The sequence below is a fragment of the Oncorhynchus masou genome, chromosome 31 (genome assembly GCF_036934945.1).
Source record: "Oncorhynchus masou masou isolate Uvic2021 chromosome 31, UVic_Omas_1.1, whole genome shotgun sequence".
Lineage (NCBI taxonomy): Eukaryota > Metazoa > Chordata > Actinopteri > Salmoniformes > Salmonidae > Oncorhynchus > Oncorhynchus masou.
Window position 1 is genome coordinate 28,710,843 of NC_088242.1, and position 26,768 is coordinate 28,737,610.

General features: G+C 43.3%; 1 protein-coding gene across 6 annotated transcripts in view; it reads right to left on the bottom strand.

The window, feature by feature from the left end:
- myocd (myocardin) overlaps positions 1-26,768 on the bottom strand; it is a 149,259-nt gene that overhangs the window by 102,562 nt on the left and 19,929 nt on the right. The window contains exon 3 of one of the 6 annotated variants that reach the window (XM_064950624.1): positions 17,424-17,492. The exons of the other annotated variants lie outside the window; for them this stretch is intronic. The gene's annotated coding sequence lies outside the window, so the exon portion shown is untranslated. The remainder of the gene's footprint in view (positions 1-17,423; positions 17,493-26,768) is intronic. 6 annotated transcript variants of the gene reach the window in all.

Sequence of the window (26,768 nt, forward strand, 5' to 3'; positions counted from 1 at the left end):
AAGCTGTGTAACTCCCAAGATCCTGAAAAGTCCACACATTTCTCGTACTCTCTGGTGCTCTTTTAAAGTGGTTTACTGTAGCTCTTAAGCCCGAGCTAAAGAAAAAAAAGCAATCCTCCAATGTGACCTAATTCATCTGAGAAGAAACACTTCACACATGCAGTAGGTGACACGTCCCTTTGTCTTCTAAACACATCTCAAAGAAAAGTTAGTTTTTGTTAAAAGCAACCATCATTTCTGTGCAAAGTTCTATGTTATGGTTCGGAGACGTTACACAACGCAGTGTAAATTGTTTACTTTAAACCTCTGCTGGCTTTTAGAAAGTCAACTCGCCCCTGTTTTAGTGTGACATACCAAAGGGAGACTCTGATTAGCTTCAAACACCTTGTGCTTTGAATTACCTGCTGGCTCGTTGGATTTAGTTGAGGAATCTAGCTGTTGACTATTTGATTCATTTCCATACATTGTTGACTCAAAAAACAATGAATGCAGAATGCATGTCCTGGGGACATGGAACTAACTATGTTCTTTAGATTATGTCATGGTAAGCTTACATCACCAATGAACACCAATATTAGGACAGTTATATTAGGTTTAGAGGGTGAGCAAGCTGTACAGAGATTATAAATGTCCAGGTTGACGCTCTCGTCAATTCACAGTTAATCTATGAAAGCCAACAACATATATCAACTAGAAAAACGCAACTTCAAACAATACTGATTACTTTATAGTGGATGAGGTGCGCTTCGCCCCAAAGCGCCTTGAGCACCTGGTAGAAAAGCTCTATATAAATCCAATCCAGTCATATTATCAGAGTCAGACACGAAACAATGAACACAGCCACAGCATTGCACGTTGTTCGTCTATGAAGACCAACATTATTGCAACAACATATCAACTAAAAATGTGATATGAGAATGCTGAGCATAGAGCATCACAGCATTGCCACATTTAGCCTAGCAGAGTGGTCATCGGTCTCAGTCAAGCTGACATGAAACAACAGTGACTAGTAGCCATCACATGTTCTGGGACAGTGGCAGTGAGAAGCAACTGTTTTCTCTCGGTAAATGCACCATTACAATGTTTATTTCCCCTCATTATGCATAACTAAATAAACAGGATCGTCCCACTGCAGGCCCTGTTCTCTGTTGTGAAAGTGATTGTTTTGCCTAAAATACATTGTGTAATCATAATACTGAAGGCTGATTCAGGGTCTGCTACAGATGTCACTATGACGTTTAGAATAAAGATGTGGCCGAATGGAATATTCTCAAGGTCCAGAAATAGCACAGTAATCGCAGGGGTCTGGTATTTCAATCTGTTCTAACGAGCCCTCAAAACTACCGTCCTACCTGTCAATCACCCAAAAACATTTTTCAAAGCATGACTTACAAAGATACATATAATTGATCACAAAACATGACAGCAGAGAATTGTTAATGATTATTCAGTTGCATAGTTTATGTTATTTGTTCTGGAATGTTCTGGAACGTTAATGGGCCTCCTGACCACCAAAGACATCGATTAACGAAGGTTTATGTGTTTTCTATTTTGTTGATAACTTCTTGACGAACTATGTTTGAGCACCATAAGAGCAAGGAATCGACCAATGATTCGTGTTTCACAATAGTGCCATAGGGCATATTCCATGGATAACATAATCACCATCATCATGAAAATATCATCAACATCATGTTCTCAATATACTGTAGGCCCACTCACCTTCCAGAGGGAATATTTAAATAAATACATACATATATCTACTGATTATTGTGACAGTATCTCACATAATCTAAATGGAGCTGGCTTCTCGTTGGATTAAAGAAGATCGAAGGATATGGATATGACCGTGCAAAGGTCTACTCCGATTCAGAGAATAAATCTTGAAGTCTACTCATCTAACGCCAAGAATCCAGCATAAGGCATTTAAAGCCGAGCAGATTAGGCAGTACTTTCTCTTTATTAACATTGCTCTGTGTGCAATAATGTACGCGTGTGTGTTTACTTTTTGGGGGTTTTGAGACTTGGCTCGAAGCTCCCTCTTTTCCCATCGTTTGACATGTAAACATAGCATGCAAAACACAATTAAGACCGTAACCTTCAACCTTCATCCCAAGGACAGAGAGAAGGAATCAAATACAACAAAGAAATTGCTCAAAGGAGATAGTCTTTAGTTCTGTATGTTTATCATGGCTATAGAATAAAGGAAACCCATGTATATTATTATTTCTCCACACGGTTGCTTGTCCCTTCGCTCCCTTCCCTCGTCACAACGACTATGTTTTGACGGAGCACAGTGATGGCTGTTGCCGCAGTAATCCCTGATTTCCTATAACGGGCGGAGCGCGGCAGGCCGGGGCCTGGCAGAGCCTCTGACTAATAGCTTTCTTTTCAAATGACTGCTTTGCTACACAACTTCAGAAGGAGGCAGCGAGCGTGAAATTCAATTATGCTGCACACGCTCCGCGGCTTTCGGCCAGAGTTGTCCTCTCTAATCCGCACCGTGCCCCCGAGGATTCTCCACAGACAGACACCCCCTCAGGTTCTCTCCCCCTGTTCTTTTCTCTCCTGGCTCTCCCCCTTTCCCACGGATTTCCCCACTCTTTTCCCTGGTTTCCCCCCCTAGATCTTCTACTCACTCTCCCCTTCAGGTTCTCTCCCTCCAGGCATTATCTCCCCCTGGCTCTTTCCCCTCAATTCCTCCCAGGCTCTCTCCCCAACCCTCTACTAAAATTCTCCAGTCCTCTCTCCCTGTACCTAACCTCTCCTTTCATTTCCCTATCCATTCCTCAGGCCTTGTTATGTCCTTAGACCACAACCTCTAGCTAGGTTTAGTCATTCTACATTCCTTACGTCAGTGTCAATAATGTACAAGGCAATAGGTACTAGAAGGTAATGTTTCCAGCGGATGTGACTAGTTAGCTTGCGTTACATGTGACTATAACTGTCGACTTGTGTGGGTCTCAAAACATAAAGAGCCCAATGGATACTGATTGGCCACTGGGGTAAGGCTGGGGTACTGTACTTTGGCTGCCTATGAGGAAGTCAAAGCCTAGACTTTAAGAAGGCTAGAAATTATTCAATGTTATCGGAGTTGCGGCCGGGACAAACTACTCAAATGAATTGAAATGACATTTTGTTTGTCACATGTGCCGAATACAACAGGTATAGACCTTTCAGTGAAATGCTTACTTACAAGCCCTTAACCAACAATGCTTTAACTTAAGAAAAAAAAAGTGTTTGGTAAAAAAATAGATAAGTAAAAATTGAAAATAGAAAATAAAAGTGACAAATAATTAAACAGCAGCAGCAGCAGTAAAATAACAAGTGAGACTATATAAAGTCGTGGCCAAACGTTTTGAGAATGACACAAATATAAATTTTCACAAAGTCTGCTGCCTCAGTTTGAATGATGGCAATTTGCATATACTCCAGAATGTTATGAAGAGTGATCAGATGAATTGCAATTAATTGCAAAGTCCCTATTTGCCATGCAAATGAACTGAATCCCCCAAAAACATTTCTACTGCATTTCAGCCCTGCCACAAAAGGACCAGCTGACATCATGTCAGTGATTCTCTCGTTAACGCAGGTGTGAGTGTTGACGAGGACAAGGCTGGAGATCACTCAAGGAGAGCGGTTCAATTGATGTGGAGAAGGCTTCAGGGTGCCCAAGAAAGTCCAGCAAGCGCCAGGACCGTCTCCTAAAGTTGATTCAGCTGCGGGATTGGGGCACCACCAGTACAGAGCTTGCTCAGGAATGGCAGCAGGCAGGTGTGAGGGCATCTGCACGCACAGTGAGGTCGAAGACTTCTGGAGGATGGCCTGGTGTCAAGAAGGGCAGCCAAGAAGCCACTTCTCTCCAGGAAAAACAACTGGGACAGACTGATATTCTGCAAAAGGTACAGGGATTGAACTGCTGAGGACTGGGGTACAGTCATTTTCTCTGATGGATCCCCTTTCCGATTGTTTGTTGGCATCCGGAAAAAAGCTTGTCCGGAGAAGACAAGGTGAGCGCTACCATCATTCCAGTGTCATGCCAACAGTAACGCATCCTGAGACCATTCATGTGTAGGGTTGCTTCTCATCCAAGGGAGTGGGCTCACTCACAATTTTGCTTTATCTTGGCCAGGTCGCAATTGTAAATGAGAACGTGTTCTCAACTTGCCTACCTGGTTAAATAAAGGTTAAATAAAAAATAAATAAATAAAAACACAGCCATGAATAAAGAATGGTACCAACACATCCTCCGAGAGCAACTTCTCCCAACCATCCAGGAACAGTTTGGTGATGAACAATGCCTTTTCCAGCATGATGGAGCACCTTGCCATAAGGCAAAAGTGATAACTAAGTGGCTCGGGGAACAAAACATCGATATTTTGGGTCCATGGCCAGGAAACTCCCCAGACCTTAATCCCATTGAGCACTTGTGGTCGATCCTCAAGAGGCGGGTGGACAAACAAAAACAGATTTTGACAAACTCCAAGCATTGATTATGTAAGAATGGACTGCCATCAGTCAGGATGTGCCCCAGAAGTTAATTGACAGCATGCCAGTGTGGATTGCAGAGGTCTTGAAAAAGAAGGGTCAACACAGCAAATATTTACTCTTTGCATCAACTTCATGTAATTGTCAATTAAAGCCTTTGACACTTATGAAATGCTTGTAATTATACTTCAGTATTCCATAGTAACATCTGACAAAAATATCTAAATACACTGAAGCAGCAGACTTTGTGGAAATTAATATTTGTGTCATTCTCAAAACTTGGGGTACCGGTACAGAGGGGTACCGGTACAGAGTCAATGTGCAGGGGCACCAGTTAGTTGAGGTCATTGAGGTAATGTGTACATGTAGGTAGAGTTAAAGTGACTATGCATAGATAATAAACAGAGAGTAGCAGCGTAAAAGAGGGGTCTGGATAGCCCTTTGATTAGCAGTTCAGTTCAGTCATTTGGCTTGGGGGTAGAAGCTGTTAAGAAGCATTTTGGACCTCGACTTGGCGCTCCAGTAACGATTGCCGTATGATAGCAGAGAGAACAGTCTATGGCTAGGGTGGCTGGAGTATTTGACCATTTTTAGGGCCTTCCTCTGACACCGCCTGATATAGAGTTCCTGGATGGCAGGAAGCTTGGCCCCAGTGATGTACTGGGCCGTACACACTACCCTCTGTAGTGCCTTGCGGTCGGAGGCCAAGCAGTTGCCATACCAGGCAGTGATGCAACCAGTCAGGATGCTCTCAATGGTGCAGCTGTAGAACCTTTTGAGGATCTGAGGACCCGTGCCAAATCTTTTCAGTCTCCTGATGGAGAATAGGCTTTGTCGTGCCCTCTTCACGACTGTCTTAGTGTTTTTGGACCATGATAGTTTGTTGATGATGTGAACACCAAGGAACTTGAAGCTCTCAACCTGTTCCACTACAGCCCTGTCAATAAGAATGGGGGAGTGCTCGGTCCTCCTTTTCCTGTAGTTCACAATCATCTCCTTTGTCTTGATCATGTTGAGGGAGAGGTGTTTGTCCTGGAAACCACACAACCAGGTCTCTGACTTCCTCCCTATAGGCTGTCTCGTCGTTGATCAGGCCTACCACTGTTGTGTCATCGGCAAACTTAATGATGGTGTTGGAGTCGTGCCTGGCCATGCAGTCATGAGTGAACAGGGAGTACAGGAGGGGACTGAGCACGCACCCCTGAGGGGCCCCTGTGTTAAGGATCAGCGTGGTGGATGTATTGTTCCCTACCCTTACCACCAGTCAGAAAGTCCAGGATCCAGTTGCAGAGGGAGGTGTTTAACCCCAGGGTCTTTAGCTTAGTGATGAGCTTTGAGGGCACTATTGTATTGAAAGCTGAGCTGTCGTCAATGAATAACATTCTCACATAGGTGTTCCTAACTCAATTAGGAGATTGAACCCTCTCTTAAATGTTGCCTACCTCAAATAAAATAAATGAAGTATACATTTAATTCATTCTAACCAGAGATGTAGATATCCAAAGTTCAGGCAATTGTGTTTGATTTAACAACTTGTCTCGCACTTGAAACTCATTACAACGGTCGCAAATAAGTGAGAAAATGGGTTTCAACAACGTTCAAAGTAATCCTATGGGTTTTCGGTGAGTTAGTTACCAAGATTAAGTTTTATGAGGACATTTGGTCAAACAAATAAGTGGATCTGACTCTGACCTGAATGCATTTGTGTGGGAGCACATACTGTATGTTACTATCACTGTGACCTCTACTGTAACTTTTGTCCTCTACAGGGTGAGTATGACACTGCTCAAGTTCACATGGGGATGGGGTGGCAGCGTAGCCTAGTGGTTAGAGCGTTGGACTAGTAACCAAAAGGTTTCAAGATCAAGTATCCGAACTGACAAGGTAGTTCTGCCCCTGAACAAGGCAGTTAACCCACTGTTCCTAGGCTATCATTGAAAATAAGAACTTAACTGACTTAAAGAACAGAAATCCCCTCTTCGCTCTACAGTAAGATCATTCATACATTATCTAGAGTGTTCTACACAGCTTTCTTATGGGGACTGACTGACCATCAGGCAAGGGGGAGCAGCACTCTGTTCCGAAAGAAAGTTAAGGTTGGCCATCTCCTGCAAGCTATCCTAGACTGATGAGTATGTTATATCCAATGTTAGGATTTCTCTCTCTCTCAGGTTCTCTCCTTCTTTCTTTTTCTGTATCTTTCCTCCCTTTCCATCTCTTCTTGGTCTAATCACTGTCTCCATGCTTGAGGAGGGAAAACACTGGTCAGGTCAGGACCCGACGACAAAGACTAGACGTGTTTTCTGACACAGATGAGAGGATGGGGGCCAGATATGGAGGAATGGAGGTGGGGAGGATGGAGGGGGCCTCCATGCCAGACACACGGATCGGCCAGGATGGCCAAGAAATGCAGGGGAGGTTTCCTGCCCCGGATCCTGGGTTGGGAACAGTGTATCCCATATCCCACTCTACTCCCATCCCCAGATCCCCGGAGACACAGAGCCACAGAGCAAGGGAGCCAGTAGGGCTGGAGCAGAGTAGGAGTCAGGGAGCAGAGAGAGGAATCACACCGTGTTCCTGTACCCACATACCTTCCTCTCTCTCAGCTAGCTGTTTTTTCTCGCTCTTTCCCTCTCTCCCCTCTTCAGGAGTCTAGTTGGACCAGAAACACTGTGAAGGGTTCCTATGTGTGTGTGTGTGTGTGTGTGTGTGTGTGTGTGTGTGTGTGTGTGTGTGTGTGTGTGTGTGTGTGTGCGTGTGTGTGTGCTCAGAGGAGTCCCTTGGACCCAGTGGTTAACCACTGATTTGCACTAATGACACGCTGCTGTGATTTGTGCTACAATTTGCTGCGTGGCAAAGTTGTCTGATTCTGATGTTGATGTATGAGTCACAGAGGCTCTGAAGCTATGCCGAACCGTTCCAGCTATGGCCTGCAAAACACAGACATATAGACCTATCCCCTAACCTGACTGTGCTGGGGTTACTGTACTGTTGAACGTTCATATTATATAATTCACGAGAGATCATATATAACAAGCCTAACAGGGCCACACAAATGAGACACGGGGGTGAAGTATCGAGACTAGAAAAGATTGAGGTTGATAAGGGACATTAGTATTCCCTTATCTTATCCCATAGACGGTTGTAGTATGGGAAATCCCATCGTCCTGTTCCCATCAAGAGAATGGGTCATAGGGGTACAAGAGACTAGGGACACATGAATCACCTCGTTAAATATCGTCCCCTTAAATCTATCTGCCGTTCAACAACTCACTCCATGTGACCCTTCACACTGTCTGTTTACATGCTTCTATTGGTTGACGGCAGAGCGACAGTAGAGGAGAGTCTCTCACTATGGGATTGAGTGGCGACCCTAAAAAAAAAACTAAACAAAATGCCTCTGGGACCAGTCCAAAACAAGAGGCCATAGGGGGTATGGGGAGTAGGGGGGGGGGGAGGTTCGCTGGACTGGACTGAGGGGAAATCCCATAGAAAGACTGTGTGTGTGTCCTTGCGTGTGTGTGTGTGTGTGTGTGTGTGTGTAGATTCCATCCAGCCAGCCAGCCTGTAGTAAGAGACCCTGATGTACTTAGCAGCAGCTGTAGGGATCATCTCTGGCTATTGGCTGTTCTGCTGCGGTACCCGGCCCGTCGCCGTGTTTGTTTGGGTCTGTTTGTGGACCATCAGATGGGAAACAAGGCAGACCAGCGTTCTCTGGAGGTCCTGAGGGACAAAGAGACCCAGACCGACCCACAGGATGGGGACATTGCCAACATGCCAAGATACCAATGCTAGAATGCCAGGGCACAAACTGCCCTGATTGTCTGTTACATAGGATTACATCAAGGCGTAGAGAAAGCAGTTTCTTTTTTTTGCTGCTTTACTGGAATTGTCACTTTTTGCCACTTTATCCTATTGCTGTCAGCACAGGAGGCTGGTGAATGGAATTAAACAAATGAAAACCATGTGTTTGATGAGTTCAATACCATTCCATTTATGCCGATCCAGCCATTACTATGAGCTCGTCTTCCCCAATTAAAGGTGCCACCAACCTACTGTGTTTCTCAGGGTGTGAGCTACTTATTGAAATCTTGAAAATAGAACCAAAGCATAATTGTATGCTCAAGCAGGGCGAGCCTCTCGCAAACCTGGTGCTTCCATTGAAATGAATAGGAGCATCTCATACTAGGAAAAGCTACGCATCCGGTGTAGCAGGCCGGTAATGCATAAGATGGTGCACGTCATCCTGCCTGTCTTCACTGTGTGACAAAATAGATTGACTTGACTGTGGATCTCAGTTGTTGTACAAGATGGATGTGACAATGCTAATAGTGAGTGGATGAAAACACGTTCAGGAACCTGTTCAAGAATTGCCATCGCTCCTCACGATCGCCATCGCCACATGTAACATGTATTGGGGTGTTTATGACTGTGGGAATTATCTGCTAACAAACTAAATGCTTGAGGTTATGACAAATTGCCTATACTCTACATATGTGTACTGTATATGTACATTGTATATGTTCAGAGTGCAAATTAACAACATATATGCTCCTATATTTATCTGAGAGTGATGTATTATATTAGTAACAATAATAGCATCAATATCGATAACTGTATCAATACCGATTACTGATCAATCAACCAATAACTAGTCATATCTGAAAGCGAAATGTTCAGCACATCCACCCTTTGTTTCAGTCAGAAAGGAAGTAACTCTAGTTCCTCCTGGCTTTGAGTGACCTTTCAGAGTTTGGTGAATGTGCCACGTCCAGTTTAGTAATATCATAAGCAAACACAGAGCCCTTCACTGAGCTATGAATCATAAGTCACAGAAGACGTGTATTAAGGCGGGACGGAGCCCTGTATGAGAAAGTGCTAGCGTGGATTTAGACCTCACCATGTCAGACTGTGTGGGAAACACAAAGAAAGGGGCAGGGACAGTCACAAGGGTCACCCTACTCCCAGAGATCTCCCCCCCCTCTCTCTCTCTCTTTCTATCATCTCCATCTCTTTCTCTATGTACAGGTACAGGGCCTTCAGAAAGTATTCACAACCCTGGACTTTTTCCACATTTTGTTGTGTTACAGCCTGCATTTAAAATGGATTCCCCATTGAGATGTTGTGTTACGGCCTGCATTTAAAATGGATTCCCATTGAGATGTAGTGTTACGGCCTGCATTTAAAATGGATTCCCATTGAGATGTTGTGTTACGGCCTGCATTTAAAATGGATTCCCATTGAGATGTTGTGTTACGGCCTGCATTTAAAATGGATTCACATTGAGATGTAGTGTTACGGCCTGCATTCAAAATGGATTCCCATTGAGATGTTGTGTTACGGCCTGCATTCAAAATGGATTCCCATTGAGATGTAGTGTTACGGCCTGCATTTAAAATGGATTCCCATTGAGATGTTGTGTTACGGCCTGCATTTAAAATGGATTCCCATTGAGATGTTGTGTTACGGCCTGCATTTAAAATGGATTCACATTGAGATGTAGTGTTACGGCCTGCATTCAAAATGGATTCCCATTGAGATGTTGTGTTACGGCCTGCATTCAAAATGGATTCCCATTGAGATGTTGTGTTACGGCCTGCATTTAAAATGGATTCCATTGAGATGTTGTGTTACAGCCTGCATTTAAAATGGATTCCATTGAGATGTTGTGTTACAGCCTGCATTTAAAATGGATTCCATTGAGATGTTGTGTTACACACAGATTCAATCACAAAGACCAGGGAGGTTTTCCAATGCCTCGCAAAGAAGGGCACCTACCTATCGGTATATGAGTAAAACATTTTAAAAAGCAGAAACTGACTATCCCTCTGAGAAAGGTGAAATTATTAAGTACACTTTGGATGGTGTATTAATACAGGCGTTCTTCCTAACTCAGTGGAATTATCTCCAACTGGCGGAGAGGAAGGAAATCGCTCAGAGATTTCACCATGAAGCCAATTGTGACTCTAAAACAGTTACAGACAATGCAATTACTCCACAATACTAACCTAAATGACAGAGTGAAAAGAAGGAAGCCTGTATAGAATACACATATTCTAAAACATACATTCTGTTTGCAATAAGGCACTAAAGTAAAACTGCCAAAAATAAGGCAAAGAAATGTTAGGGGCAAATCCAAAACAACACATCACTGACTCCCACTCTTCATATTTTCAAGCATGGTGGTGGCTGCATCATGTTATGGATATGCTTGTCATCAAAAAGTACGAGTGAGTATTTGAGGATAAAAAGGAAATGGAATAGAGCTAAGCACAGGCAAAATCCTACTGAAAAACCGGGTTCAGTCTGCTTTCCAACAGACACTGGGAGACAAATTCACATTTCAGCAGGATAATAACCGAAAACACAAGACCAAGGATTTGCTTACCAAGGAAACATTGAATGTTCCAATTTGGCAAGGCTTGAAAATGGTTGTCTAGCAATGATCAACAACCAACTTGACAGAGCTTGAAGATTTTTAAACAGAATAATGTGCAAAGCTCTTAGATACTTACCCAGAAAGACTCACGGCTCTAATCGCTGCAAAAGTTGATTCTAACATGTATTGACTCAGGGGTGTGAATACTTAAGTAAATTAGATTTTCTGTACTTCATTTTCAATAAATGAGCAAAAAGTTTGAAAAACATGTTTTCACTTGTCATTATGGGGTAGTGTGTGTGGATGGGTTCAAATATTATTAACAACAACATGTGGAATAAGTCAAGGGGTATGAATACTTTCTGAAGTCTCTCTCTTACACACCCACATCACTGTCCCTAAATACTTCCTTTACTTATGTTTCTACATGCCTCCCACCTCTCACACTCTTATTCACTCCTTCAACCTCTTTCTCCTCAACACCCATCACCCTCTCTCTCTCCCTCTCGCTCTGTTTTGTCTAGCAGTTTACAAAGAATATACAAAAGGTCAGCGTCCTATCAATGTATGTTTATAAGATTAGCAATATCTCTTTTGATGTGTGTGTTTAATGAACGAGGATTACTTACAATTTTAATTCCCAAAGAAGCAAACAAACGTGGTGTATTATTCAAATGTTATATGATGTCAGTATTTATATTAGGAGCGTCATTTTCGAAAAACACAACCCAAATAAAATTATAAAGATTATTTTGTTGCTGAGAATCACAAACACATCGTTGGTCCTTGGTCACATTGCACCTGTTAATAAAGCACAGGCACTAGCTGTTTTCTGAGCCTGGGAGGACAGAAGATAGAAATAGCTTTCCCATGAGCTTTGGGTCTAAAATAAAGAGCAGTGGCAAGGAACGCCCACTGCAACAGAGAGACGACCTCTGTCGTGGGAACCATGTCAAACTGTCTGTTAACTTCTGAACAGGATCTACTGTACAGAATACATTAAATACCTGTATTGACCTCGCTAATGGCATGATAATTTATCTTTGGTGGGTAAATACAGTGGTAGAAGGGAGGAAGAGTGTGTGTATGTGTGTATATATGTGTGTGTGTGTGTGTGTGTGTGTGTGTGTGTGTGTGTGTGTGTGTGTGTGTGTGTGTGTGTGTGTGTGTGTGGTGTGCGCGCATGTGTGTACTAGCAGGAGACCCCTATGAGGAAGGACTGCGCTGTAGCTTTGTCTTAAGATCCCCAATGAAAGTAATCATTACTCATTGTGCATTTATTTCTAGTGTTATTATTTTTTGTTTTATATTAGTTCCATTTTTTTCTCTCCGTATTGTTGGGAAGGGCCAGTAAGAAAGCATTACACTGTTAGTCTAAACCTGTTGTTTATGACGCATGTGACAAATAACATTTTATTTTATTTCCAGTTCAAAAAGGTTCCTTGAGCCACCCGAGTGGCGCAGCGGTCTAAGGCACTGCATTGCTGTGCTTGAGGTGTCACTACAGACCCGGGTTTGATCCCAAGCTGTGTCACAGCCGGCCGTGACCGATTTCCTTGTCCCGTCGACCTTTAGCGACTCCTTGTGCCGTGTTGGGCGCCTGCAATCTGACTTCGGTCGGCAGCTGGACAGTGTTTCCTCAGACACATTGTTGCTGCTGGCTTTCAGATAAAGCGAGTAGTGTGTCAAGAAGCAGTGCGGCTTCCATATGGGAGTTGCAGCGATGGGACAAGACTGTAATTAACAGGGGAGAAAAAGGGTTAAAAGTACCAAAAAAAGGGTTCCTTGAGGAAACCCTCTGAAAATGGTCTTCAAGTAACCCCAGTTCAAACTGGAATCTTATGGTGATAGGAGGGATTCAATTTTGAACCTTTTTAATAATATATTGTAGAGGTGGCAGACCTCTACAATATATTAGATTGAGGGCGTGGCTTTCGGATAGTTATTTTTGGCCACCTGTTAGCGTAAATGTCATTCCTGTTCATCATGTTAAGTTTGTGGTGTACTAGGGTAAAACTTTCCTTGAATATTTAAGCATATTACATATTCTAATATAATATTAACATGGCTGATTACATCCTGTACAGTAATAAAGTGGTAATTATTCAAACTTTGGGATTTGCATAGGCTCTTGAAGAACTCATACACCTCTGTTAGCCTCTTTGAAGCTACAAAACACTAAGGGTTCAACATGTGATAACAATACAACAGACGAACAGGAATAACATTTACTCTAACGGGAGGCCCAAAAAATATATATCTTAAAGCCAAGCCTTCACTTCAGGGTTCCTCCAAGAACACCTCAACTAACCGAAGGTGCTACCCGTTATCGAGACGGCAAACAAGTCCACAATGTTAGGTAAAGCAATAACACTTACACAATGCAATGACCATTTATTAACAGGAAACTGGAGGAGATTCCATGAAAATTAGTCAACTGTCCGGTTGTTGTAGCGACAGTAGAGCATCCGTCGAACCGAAGCGAAGCACACAGACAGACAGGGCGACCGGTACACCTTTGTCTGGTCTTCTCAGGCTGTGCTCTACTTCAATGATGATGACTCTGTTTTGGCCATGACTCCCTTTTTCCACTGCTGAAAAGTTATTCATAATCCTCCTAATAATTCAGCGTGGTACAGAGAGAGGGAAAGAGAGGAAAAGAGAGAGAGAGTATTCACAATCTAAATTTGAAGTTCTTCAGAAGTGAATGGGTTTGTCATCTGCTGTAATAATAACAGTCAGTTTTCCATGTCTCTGGGCCTGTAAGGGAGGCTGTTTACATGGGGAACACTAAAAGATCCAGAGGGGAGACAACAGCCCCAGATTCTCCCCACCCGCAGGGCCTCGTGGGTGGGCAGTGTTTCACCCAGACACCCCCAGACGCACGAAGATCATCCAGAGGCGTGGACAGATAAAAAGAAAAGAAGGGGGAAATTGACAGATTCTATGCCAAATAGCCTATTTAATGACAAAGCCCTTTCAACTTTTGTTATCTGAACCTAAGAGCTTGTCACTTTAAAGGGGAAAGTTGAAAAATGAAGAGATTATCCATAAACAAGAGACTGTGGAAACCCCCTTTCATCCATGTGGTCCAGTTAAGTGAGGGTCATAGCGACAAGGTCAAATGCTGCAGGTTAGAGGTCAGAGGTCATGGTGGGAGCTAAATCAAAGGTCATGAAACGTGACATCACTTACTGCTTTACTGCACATCTGATTGTGATTTTGCATCTAAATATAGTCCATCACTTTCACTAGCAGGGGAACAAACTGTATAGAAACAGACTGAATGTACAAACTGATGAAGAAAACGGTTCATACAATCAATTGATCTTTAGGTATAGCCTAGCAACCGATACATCCAGCAAGTAGACTAGTCCTAACTTAATCTATGACAATTAACACCACAATTTAGACTACACAGACTGTGTGTAGTGCAGTCTCCTCTCTCTTCTCTCCAGGTGTTTCTGTGCTCTAACTCCCTGTTCTCTCCTCTTCTGAACTCCCATGACTTCCCCCTCTGGGGATAATTTATGGAGAGAACCCGCATCCAACTCTACTGTCTTCTACAGTACAAAGCTTTCCTCTTCCACCTGATCTTCATTACCCTGCTATAACACATGTTTATGAGGATCCACATCTTGTATCTTGTATCTTTTCCATAGACAAGAGTTCATAGAGCAACAGGTTAGAGACGGGAGATGAACCAGTAAATTACATGGGTCGGAAAAATTTAACTTCTCTTTAGATTCCTAATATATGTATTGCCTGTAACATCATAACTGTAACATGTATTGTATCTCTGTGCATGTGTGTGACTGGTAGGCTATAGATAATGTATTTCCCTGGAACAAAAATGTTCCAGATATTTACTTAGCTTGCGTTGAGTGGAGTCTAGGCTTTCATCGTTAATCCTAAATAAAGACCTGTTCTCCACGCAGGAGCTCATGCAAGGCCACAAATCATTCCTATTTATATGCACCTATATTTCTCCTATGAAATGGTAAACAAGTCAATCTCTTTCCAGCATCTCAGATATGACTCTGAACTCAGACCAGAAATCTTTTCACAGTAACTCTTGTCAAGACAAGGAGAGTTCTGACAAGCTTTACTGACATTTTTATGAACCTCGGAAGAAAAAAGATTTTCCCAAACAACAAAGCACTTCCCTTCTCTTTGGGAGTATATTAAGATTCTTCAAAATTATCAGACACAACCTTTAAAGGGCGGCTGAACTTCCTGGTTTGGCCTCGTTTTAGATTTGGTTCATTAAGAAATGCCAGCGGCCATTACTGAATTCAAACGTGATTTGGTTTCGGGGGTGTGGTTTGATGTGGGTGTCTCGTGTTTGTGTTTGTAGGTGTGAACAGTTAGACAAATTATTTTGCCAATTAGCTTCAACTGGTTGGTGTGTGCCCTTGGAAAAGTTAGTTTCACTTGGATAGCCTATCTCCGGGGTTAGTTAGGGACCGTCAATAAATTACACAATGTAAATTAGACAATATTTCACCTTTAGTTCTCATTAAATTCTTTAAAAATGTAAATTTTTACAATTTAAAGTTGGTTTGAGGTTTTAAAGTCACTGACATTTTTAGCTATTGGAATTTTAACATATTGTCCCATATACGTACAATGTGGAACTTACCGATGCTCCCTAACTAGCCCCATTGGGATACTCAAAGTCAACCCAAATTTACTAAGGGCATTACGATCGATCGGGTTGCGTGCAGCTGCACTTCGAATTGATGATTACTTGTGTTCCGCCAGCTGTGGGCATGTGTGCAGGATTGAAACAAACCCAACCATCTATGTTGTAATGCAGTCACTACCACAACCCTCACCAAACTCAGTTTTGGACGACACTGACTTTATGACCAAAATTATCCTATTTACTGTTTCTGACTCATATCGATGCCACATCGTTTTTTTTAAATGACAAGTTGGTTTAAGGGCAATTGCTCTTTAACGTTCACAAGCTTTCCTTTTCTCAGTGTGTTTGATACTAAGATGGCTGGATGTTTTCAATCATTTCTTCTTCATTAATAGATATCTCATTATGATAGAAATCATTCAGCATAGAAATCCAGTCTATGTCTATGCATTGCAGCTGCAGTGTGCTCATATAGCGCCATTACTATATCACAGCTCTGGGAACTAAAACAAGATGTGTGACCTCAGATTGACCTCTGTGGTGACTTTAGACCTAAAGGAAGTGCCACATGGGCTAATCTCCGTTTAGGACAACACATTAACCTCTCCATGTCCTGGAGAGGCTTTGATGGAAGCCATGATCCCCAAAAAACACTAGTATTCTGCTCTAATACACAGGCTATAATAAAGAAGCATGATACGCACAAAATACAGACATGAAGATACACACACTAAGCTGCCCTATCACCTGATTGTATTGTGTGTGTGTGTGTGTGTGTGTGTGTGTGTGTGTGTGTGTGTGTGTGTGTGTGTGTGTGTGTGTGTGTGTGTGTGTGCATGCGTGCGTGCGTGTGTGTGTGTGTGCGTGCGTGTGTTTCATAATGCATGCCGTCTGACCTTAACAGCAAAGCATCTTTCCAGGAAATAGAATAAGAAAAAATGCAAACAAAACTAGACGTACGAAAAGCAGAGGGCTGTTTCACTCTAGCTAGTTAGATGTTATAGTTCTCCTGACGCCAAGCAGTTTGAAAACAAGACTGCTGCCGCGAAACCCTGACATGGACAAGGCCTCATGTGCTTGTCTGTGACATGTCAGAGAAAGCACAACTTAGTCAAATGTCAAACAACTACTAAAACGTAATCGTATACTACGAGCTGCTGTTATATCATATTGACATTAGTCACGTTCTCAAGCAACTCCATTATTTGGTTGAGCAAAATGATTGGTGTTAGAAATAAAATAAACACATTCCCTATAAATATTTGATGTAATGGGAACTTGGTGTAAGTTGGCACTTTAAGTCGAGGAGAAACGGTTTGCAATGAAGTTCTGAAACTGTGTGAGTGACACAGAGGAGGGCTATTCATATTCCACTTGATTTCACAGGGGACAAACAGGCACCCACGCACACATACATGCACATGTGAATGCATGCACGCGCACACACAGTAAGGTATGCACGCGCACACACAGTAAGGCATGGGCGCGCACGCACATGGGACAAACACACACACACACACACAGATTCATATTCCACTCTCTAGCTTTTTTGACACGGGCCAAATATCACTTTGACTGACGGGGGAATGTGTTGTTCTTAAGGTTTGAAATGAGGCTAGATTTGAACCCATGGATACATCCTGATGAAATTGACACAGAAATGTGTATGTGTGCCAAAGCACTGACTGTTTTTATACTATAGCGTACATATGACAAATTAAATAAAGGCATTTGAACTTTTCACTAGTTTACATTTACATTTCAGTCACCAGTTGAACAGTGTCCAGCAACTTTGAGTGTGAAATAATATTTGGCCTCAAACCAACATCTCAACCATAAAAGGCACAAGGCTTCCAGTCATTTTGGTGAAATGTTGCTGTTGGCTTTATTACAAAAAAAGGGCCTTACCTGTTCACAGGTTGTAGCTTGACATTCTCCACCTACGTACATTCGTGCCTCAGAGTTGTGTCTTCAAATCTGTCACAAACACATTCAAATGTATGTTCATTTAGTACAATTATATTTGGAGCATTATGCTGGATGCATCATCATCATCATCATCATCATCAAGGTGATTCCTTCCAAGAGAGGGACAGGGGCTATTTTTGTATTTTCGAGATATGAACCAATCATATCGTTGTTGTATTGTGGACGGTTCGTTTACATCAGACAGTGATTGATCACCCAGAACAGTTACACAAGTCAGATGAGAGCTCACATCAGTCCAGAGGCTTTGAATCACATGGGTATGGTTGGAAACATTTTCCTCTCTCTGCTGAGGCAACAAGCTGCCAAGTAAACATCCACGTAAACAGCCAGTCTGCCCGTAAACACATGAGAATAAGAGGATCAGAATGTTCGCACAATTCATGTCAATCCCGGCATCGCCAACAACACCGATATATCCGAGCAGGCACTGGGAGAGGGGGCCATGTCATGGCCACGGTCCAGCTATTGGACTGAGGCTTGATTTGAGAAATCCAGAACCCAGTGTTTCTGTTTATTATGCAACCTGGTGGTTCCAAAAATACAACACGGGGTATTCTGCCAGTTTATCCGACTGCCTCAGAAGGATAGAAACCTACCTGACTGTCTGTTGAAAACTGGTTGGACTTAATTGCTTTTATTTGGTGCTCCATAAAACATTTGAAAGTGAGGAGTGACAGCTCCACACACACAAATGCACACAGACACGGAAGTACACATTAACCTACGCATACACACGCACTCCCTCAGTCTATTTGACTGACAGGAGAGAGAGAGGGCGAGAGAGAGGGAGAGAGAGAGGGAGAGAGAGAGGGAGAGAGAGAGAGAGGGGGGGGAGAGAGGGAGAGAGAGGGAGGGAGCGAGGGAGAGAGAGAGAGAGAGAGAAAGAGAGAGAGGGAAAGAGAGAGAGGGAGAGAGAGAGAGAATACAATTTTGTATATGATGTATGTAAACTTTGTGTAAATTCCTCTGCTTCTATATGTCTATTTCAAGCAGCACCATATCAGTATGTCAAATTCTGAGTATGTGTAAATGTACTTGGTGATTCTGATCAACATTCTGCATCACTCGAATGTCTATTTTCTGATGAATTTTCTATTTTCTGACAAACACACACACACTGGAAAATTCCCATGACATTGTCTATTGGCGTACAGAGATCAGTCAGACATGAGTAAGTAGGTGGTGGCCACACCACTGTAAATTTCACTGTAAATTCACGCAACACATCTTGAAAGGCTGTATCATATAATTTGACCACATCAGTGCATTTGTTATTCTAATAATCCATATAAAGTGCCGTAATTTGTTAAATTGGAGGCACGTGTGAAATGCTATATAAGATACTGGAAAATCAAACGAGAGATGGCTGATCTTGCTCTGTTGAATGATTTGGCATAAGCTGCATTTTGCAGAGAACATGTTTTTAGAGACAGGTGGGACTGTTTTGCAGAAAGTAGATTGCCTCATCAGATATCGTTTTACAAAACCAATCTCGTAGGATTTAATACCTACTTTAGAAAGGCAAACACATGCTATTCCGGTACACATCCAAGTGCTATCCACCCTCTTGTTTTTGGCAACGGGTACTTTTCAGTGGGCATCTCACAGGCCTCGATGAGTCAATGTTTTAGATGTAATCATTAGCAAAGTGACCAGTAACATACAATTTCCATCGCACAAAAGGTTGAAGTCCGTAGAGGTTTCTTTGGCATCAGGATTCAAAATACGAATGGAGCAGCAGGCGGCACCCACATCGCCATAAAAGGACCATCCCAAAACTAGTTCAACTATGTGAACAGAAAACGCTTCCATTCACTTAAAGTTGCAATATATAAGAATTGCTCCACCATTTCCTGGTTGATAAAATTACACTGCTCAAAAAAATAAAGGGAACACTAAAATAACACATCCTAGATCTGAATGAATTAAATATTCTTATTAAATACTTTTTTCTTGACATAGTTGAATGTGCTGACAACAAAATCACACACAAATTATCATTGGAAATCAAATTTATCAACCCATGTAGGTCTGGATTTGGAGTGACACTCAAAATTAAAGTGGAAAACCACACTACAGGCTGATCCAACTTTGATGTAATGTCCTTAAAACAAGTCAAAATGAGGCTCAGTAGTGTGTGTGGCCTCCACGTGCCTGTATGACCTCCCTACAACGCCTGGGCTTGCTCCCGATGAGGTGGCGGATGGTCTCCTGAGGGATCTCCTCCCAGCCTTGGACTAAAGCATCCGCCAACTCCTAGACAGTGTGTGGTGCAACGTGGCGTTGGTGGATGGAGCGAGACATGATGTCCCAGATGTGCTCAATTGGATTCAGGTCTGGGGAACGGGCGGGCCAGACCATAGCATCAATGCCTTCCTCTTGCAGGAACTGCTGACACACTCTAGCCACATGAGGTCTAGCATTGTCTTGCATTAGGAGGAACCCAGGGCCAACCGCACCAGCATATGGTCTCACAAGGGGTCTGAGGATCTCATCTCGGTACCTAATAGCAGTCAGGCTACCTCTGGCGAGCACATGGAGGGCTGTGCGGCCCCCCAAAGAAATGCCACCCCACACCATGACAGACCCACCGCCAAACCGGTCATGCTGGAGGATGTTGCAGGCAGCAGAACGTTCTCCATGGCGTCTCCAGACTCTGTCACGTCTGTCACATGTGCTCAGTGTGAACCTGCTTTCATCTGTGAAGAGCACAGGGCGCCAGTGATGAATCTTGGTGTTCTCTGGCAAATGCCAAACATCCTGCACGGTGTTGGGCTGTAAGCACAACCCCCACCTGTGGACGTCGGCCCTCGTACCACCCTCATGGAGTCTGTTTCTGACCATTTGAGCAGACACATGCACATTTGTGGCCTGCCGGAGGTCATTTTGCAGGGCTCTGGCAGCGCTCCTCCTGCTCCTCCTTGCACAAAGACGGAGGTAGCGGTCCTGCTGCTGGGTTGTTGCCCTCCTACGGCCTCCTCCACGTCTCCTGATGTACTGGCCTGTCTCCTGGTAGCGCCTCCATGCTCTGGACACTACGCTGACAGACACAGCAAACCTTCTTGCCACAGCTCGCATTGTTGTGCCATCCTGGATGAGCTGCACTACCTGAGCCACTTGTGTGGGTTGTAGACTCCGTCTCATGCTACCACTAGAGTGAAAGCACCGCCAGCATTCAAAAGTGACCAAAACATCAGCCAGGAAGCATAGGAACTGAGAAGTGGTCTGTGGTCACCACCTGCAGAACCACTCCTTTATTGGGGTCTTGCTAATTGCCTATAATTTCCACCTGTTGTCTATTCCATTTGCAGCATGTGAAATGTATTGTCAATCAGTGTTGCTTCCTAAGTGGACAGTTTGATTTCACAGAACTGTGATTGACTTGGAGTTACATTGTGTTGTTTAAGTGTTCCCTTTATTTTTTTGAGCAGTGTATTATACTTTGCCTAATGTCAGGTTATGTGACAAAACAAGGACTCAGAGTGTAGAGAATCGATTCTGATGATTCTGTGCTTCCAAATTTGTAGCAACAGTTTGGGGAAGGACCTTTCCTGTTTCAGCATGACATTGGTCCATACAGAAATGGTTTGTCAAGATTGGTGTAGAAAAAATTGACTGGCATGCACAGAGCCCTGACCTCAACCCAATCTACCCCACCTTTGGGATGAATTGGAAGGCCGACTGCAAGTCAGGCCTAATCACCCAACATCGGTGCCCAAAATCACTAATGCTCTTGTGGGTGAATGGAAGCAAGTCTCCTCAGCAATGTTCAAACATCTAGTAGAACACCTTCCCAGAGGAGTGGAGGCTGTTAAAGCAGCAATGGGGGGACCGACTCCATATTTATGGAATGAGATGTTCGACGAGCAGGTGTCGCGAGCACTGAGGCTAAGAACAATTGGTATTTATCCAGGGTTTTCTACTACCGGTGTGTGTTTGACGCTCATAAGATTGTTTGATATATCACACTTTTCTATGCGTGCAAACATTCAAAGTTCCGTTCGTAAGTATTATTTTAGAATAGTTTCTACGGAATATTGATAAATTGTTGGCCTGCTATCATCTGGTATAAACATACTCTTTCCCATGTGATAAGAACTCCACTAAATAGTTTAGTGGGAAATTACGGCAAATTAGAGCAATGGCATTTTTCTCAACCATTCTGATGACAGCATGTATTTGGATAGGAAAACCTGCCAGTGAAAACAGGGACTGCCTTGGACATTTACTATCTCATAACACTCAGTCTTACAGAATATTATACTGTTCAAATTAATACGAGCGCATTGACTGAACATCAGGCAATAACAAAACCTCCATTTGCATCTAATATTATAGCTAATAAACATCAGACAGGCAGACTTCCCCCTAAAGATTACAGGAACTGAGAAAAGACATGAGATGAACAAGGTACTGAAAAGTGTCCATCTCAAGTGCTCCTTAAAATGGTCCTAAATTCATGGCATTATCCATATCCCCTCATCCATCTCACAGTCTTAGAAAAAAAATGTGCTACCTACAACCTAAAAGGGTTATTCGGCTGTCTCTATAGGCGAACTGTTTGAGGAACCTTTTTTGTTCCAGGTAGAACCCTTTTGGTTCCAGGTAGAAGCATTTTCGTTCCATAGAGGGATCTACATGGAACCCAAAAGGGTTCTACCTGGAACCAAAAAGGGTTCTCCTATGGGGACATCCGCAGAACCCTTTTGGAACCATTTTTTCTAAACTCAGCAAAAAAAGAAACGTCCTCTCACTGTCAACTGCGTTTATTTTCAGCAAACTTAACATGTAAATATTTGTATGAACATAACAAGATTCAACAACTGGGACATAAACTGAACAAGTTCCACAGACATGTGACTAACAGAAATTGAATAATGTGTCCCTGAACAAAGGGGGAGTCAAAATCAAAAGTAGCTGTCAGTATCTGGTGTGGCCACCAGCTGCATTAAGTACTGCAGTGCATTTCCTCCTCATGGACTGCACCAGATTTGCCAGTTCTTGCTGTGAGATGTTACCCCACTAATCCACCAAGGCACCTGCAAGTTCCCGGACATTTCTGGGGGGAATGGCCCTAGACCTCACCCTCCGATCCAAATGGTCCCAGACGTGCTCAATGGGATTGAGATCTGGGCTCTTCGCTGGCCATGGCAGAACACTGACATTCCTGTCTTGCAGGAAATCACGCAAAGAATGAGCAGTATGGCTGGTGGCATTGTCATGCTTGAGGGTCATGTCAGGATGAGCCTGCAGGAAGGGTACCACATGAGGGAGGAAGATGTCTTCCCTGTAATGCGCAGCATTGAGATTACCTGCAATGTCAACAAGCTCAGTCCGATGGCACACCGCCCCAGACCATGACGGACCCTCCAACTCCGGGACCCGTTACACTGAGTACAGGCCTTGGTGTAACGCTCATTCCTGGTCCAACGACGGTGGGTTTGTGCCCATAGGCGACATTGTTGCCGGTGATGTCTGGTGAGGCCTACAGGCCTACAAGCCCTCAGACCAGCCTCTCTCAGCCTATTGCGGACAGTCTGAGCACTGATGGAGGGATTGTGCATTCCTGGTGTAACTTGGGCAGTTGTTGTTGCCATCCTGTACCTGTCCCGCAGGTGTGATGTTTGGATGTACCAATCCTCTGCAGGTGTTGTTACACATGGTCTGCCACTGCGAGGACGATCAGCTCTCCGTCCTGTCTCCCTGTAGCGCTGTCTTAGGCGTCACACAGTACGGACATTGCAATTTATTGCCCTGGTCACATCTGCAGTCCTCATGCCTCCTTGCAGCATGCTTAAGGCACATTCACGCAGAGGAGCAAGGACTCTGGGCATCTTTCTTTTGGTGTTTTTCAGAGTCAGTAGAAAGGCCTCTTTAGTGTCCTAAATTTTCACAACTGTGACCTTAATTGCCTACCGTCTGTAAGCTGTTAGTGTCTTAACGACCGTTCCACAGGTGCATGTTCATTAATTGTTTATGGTTCATTGAACAAGCATGGGAAACAGTGTTTAAACCCTTTACAATGAAGATCTGTGAAGTTATTTGGGTTTTTGCAAATTATCTTTGAAAGACAGGGTCCTGAAAAAGGGACGTTTTTTGCTGAGTTCATGAGTGCAGTACCCATTCCTGACAGCTTTCCTTTGGTCTTTTACAGGCTGCTTGTTCTGATATTTGCAAGTGTGTTGACCAGCCAGGGTGAGGTATTGTTACCCGCATAGGAGGACTGTCAGGGAACCCAAAAGCTCCTCTATTAAACATGGTTACAGTAGGAACACTCTGTACCCAAACACACCAGACATGGGATTCTAACAGAACAATAACTGGATCAATAGGTTATGTTGTTCCTGAAACAGCTCTGATGGAACCTAGAACTCTGTGCCAAGACCAGAGCAAGCCTTCACTACCCCTTGAGTCCAACTAACCTAACACACAGAAAACACTGCCACCAAAAACACTCCTCTGCTAACATTTAAGCAATGACGACACAAAGTTGGTTGGCTTGATCACCGATGACGATGAGACAGCCTATAGGGAGGTCAGAGACCTGGCAGTGTAGTGCCAGGACAACAACCTCTCCCTCGACAAGACAAAGGAGGTAGACTACAGGAAACAGAGGGCCGAGCATGCCCCCATTCACATCAACGGGCTCAAGTTCAAATTCCTCGGCGACCAAATCACTAGGCATCTATCATGGTCCAAACATACCAACACAGTCGTGAAGAGGGCACATCAATGCCTCATCCCTCTAAAGGCTGAAAAGATTTGGCATGGGCCTCAACAAGTACTACAGCTGCACCATTGAGAGCATCTTGACTGGCTGCATCACCGCTTGGTATGGCAACTGCTTGGCATCCGAATGCAAGGCGCTACAGAGGGTAGTGAGTGAGGCCCAGTAACAGGCGGTGTCAGAGTAAAGCCCTAAAAATTGTCAAAGACTTCAGCCACCCGAGTCATAGACCATTCTCTCTGCTACCGCACGGCAAGTGGTAACGATACACCGAGTCTGGAACCAACAGGAACCTGAACAGCTTCTACCCTCAAGCCATAAGACTGCTTAACCAAATAGCTACCCGGACTATCTGCATTGACCAATTTTGCAGTAACTTTGACTCATCACATATGCTGCTGCTACTGTTAACTATCTGTCACTCTCTTCCTACTTATATGTACATATCTACCTGAATTACCTCATAGCCCTGCACATCGACAAGGTACTGGTACCCCATGTATATAGGCAAGTTACTTGTTTTTTAACTTCTCTGTTATTTCGCTTTGTCTTCTCTGCATTGTTGGGAAGGGCCCGTAAGTAAGCATCTCACTGTTACTCCCCACCTGTTGTTTACGAAGCATGTGACTAATAACGTTTGATTTGATCTCAGGGTTAAACGGTGCGTCAAGCTGTAACACTTCGCGGCTGCCAAGGAAATCCTTTCACCTACCACAAACAGGCTTCTGGGAATACTGTATGCACAGCTCTACACCCCTTACTGTAGAAATGGACAAGTAAACCCTGATCTGGTCAATTCAGTTTCTTTAACTTTTTCAAGAAAGGATTATGCACTTCCAACACTAAAAAGCTGACATTTCATTATCTTCCATTATCATTTTATCCAAATGACAGGCTGAGGTTCTTCCTCTAACTTCCCCACCACTGCACGGTTAAACGACTGCTCAATTACCAGCCTGAGCCTCGGCTGGAAGCGGCCAGCCATGACGCCGGCCACAATGGAACCAGGTAGCATTCAGCAGGAAACATCAGCTCAGCCAATTAGCCATGAGCTCATTTGTTGCCAAAACAGCCATTAATCCGAGTGGTCAGTTTTGGGATGGGGTACTAAAGCCCTCCGGGCTCCTACAGGGGTGAGATGGCTCCGAGGGAGAGAGGGAGGATGGTGTGAGAGAGAGAGAGAGAGAGAGAGAGAGAGGGAGAGAGGACAATTAAATCGATCTTGGTTCAACATTTGTTTTTTGCCTGAATCCTTAAGTCGGTCTTGAGATCGCCTGATCTGATCCAAGACAAGGATGATTCAGGTGTGAATGAAGGTTGTCTAGAAGAATGTCTGAAATGACAGTTTGAACATATAAAAGGTATTTTTAAGAGCTGCTCCCCAAGACTTGGCATTGAAATCAGCTTCTCCATTTTTCGAGGGGATAAATGAAGGATTTTATCATTTTTTCTATCAGTTTTCACTCATAAAAATGACACAACCAGACAACCAACTTATTGTAGAGAACAACTATTGCTTTATAATATCTTTGTTATTACACTGTTTCCAAACATTTGTTTTGATTTGATAGGTACACCGTGAGACTTGTCCTGTGGCCATATGACCCATTCCATCCCTCTCTCTGTCCTGAGCAGATGGAGCATGTTCACCTTTCCTGGCTGACAGGGGCCTGGACCATGTCGAACTCTCAATTTCCAAACCACCCCCTCCCCCCCGCAACTCCCCAACTCCTCTCTCTCTGTTTCACTTGAAACTTCCATCACTCTCTCTCCCTCATCTACTTTCTCTTCACTCTCTCTCTTTTTGACTCTCCTCACTCTTTGTCTAAATCCATTTATATGAGGTGTTGTCATACCTGCAGAAAACAGTATACAAGTGCATATCGATAATGTAAAACGTTTACTGTAAAAATGTGCAGTAACTTACTGACAGCAATTGGCCAGAAAGTTACTCTAATTTATTGTACAGTACAGCTACTGTAATCCATTTTGACTGTAATCAAATGTACAGAATATTAATGGAATTAAACATGCAGCGACATATTACCCAGTGCTCTTTGCAAGTTTACATTTTTATATTACATTTAGCAGGTGCTTTTGTCCTTAACAACTTAGTCAGTGCATTCTACCAAGGTTGATGAAAGAAAACACATATCACAGTCATAGCAAGTAAAACTTTTTGTAACCGTTACTTAAAATGTTGTTGTAGTTCAGGTCTTCAAAATATTTGTAATTACAACAAGATTATGATATATGTCTGACGGTCTCTGGATAGTGCCAATACAAGATATTCACAGTAACTCCATGCCGGAGCAATGAAACACAGTGCAATACAGTAAAAGTAACTATAAGCCCTAATAATATTATTTCTACAGTATTTTACTGTAATTACAAGGGATTAGAGCAAGCAGGTACCTGTAGGCATTTGAAAATTACAGCATATTAAAAAATAATAGGTGTTTTATATCACTTGCACTTCTAGAGGCCTAAACAAAGGATTCCAAACACACAATACCCCTCTGATCTGTCCCTATATA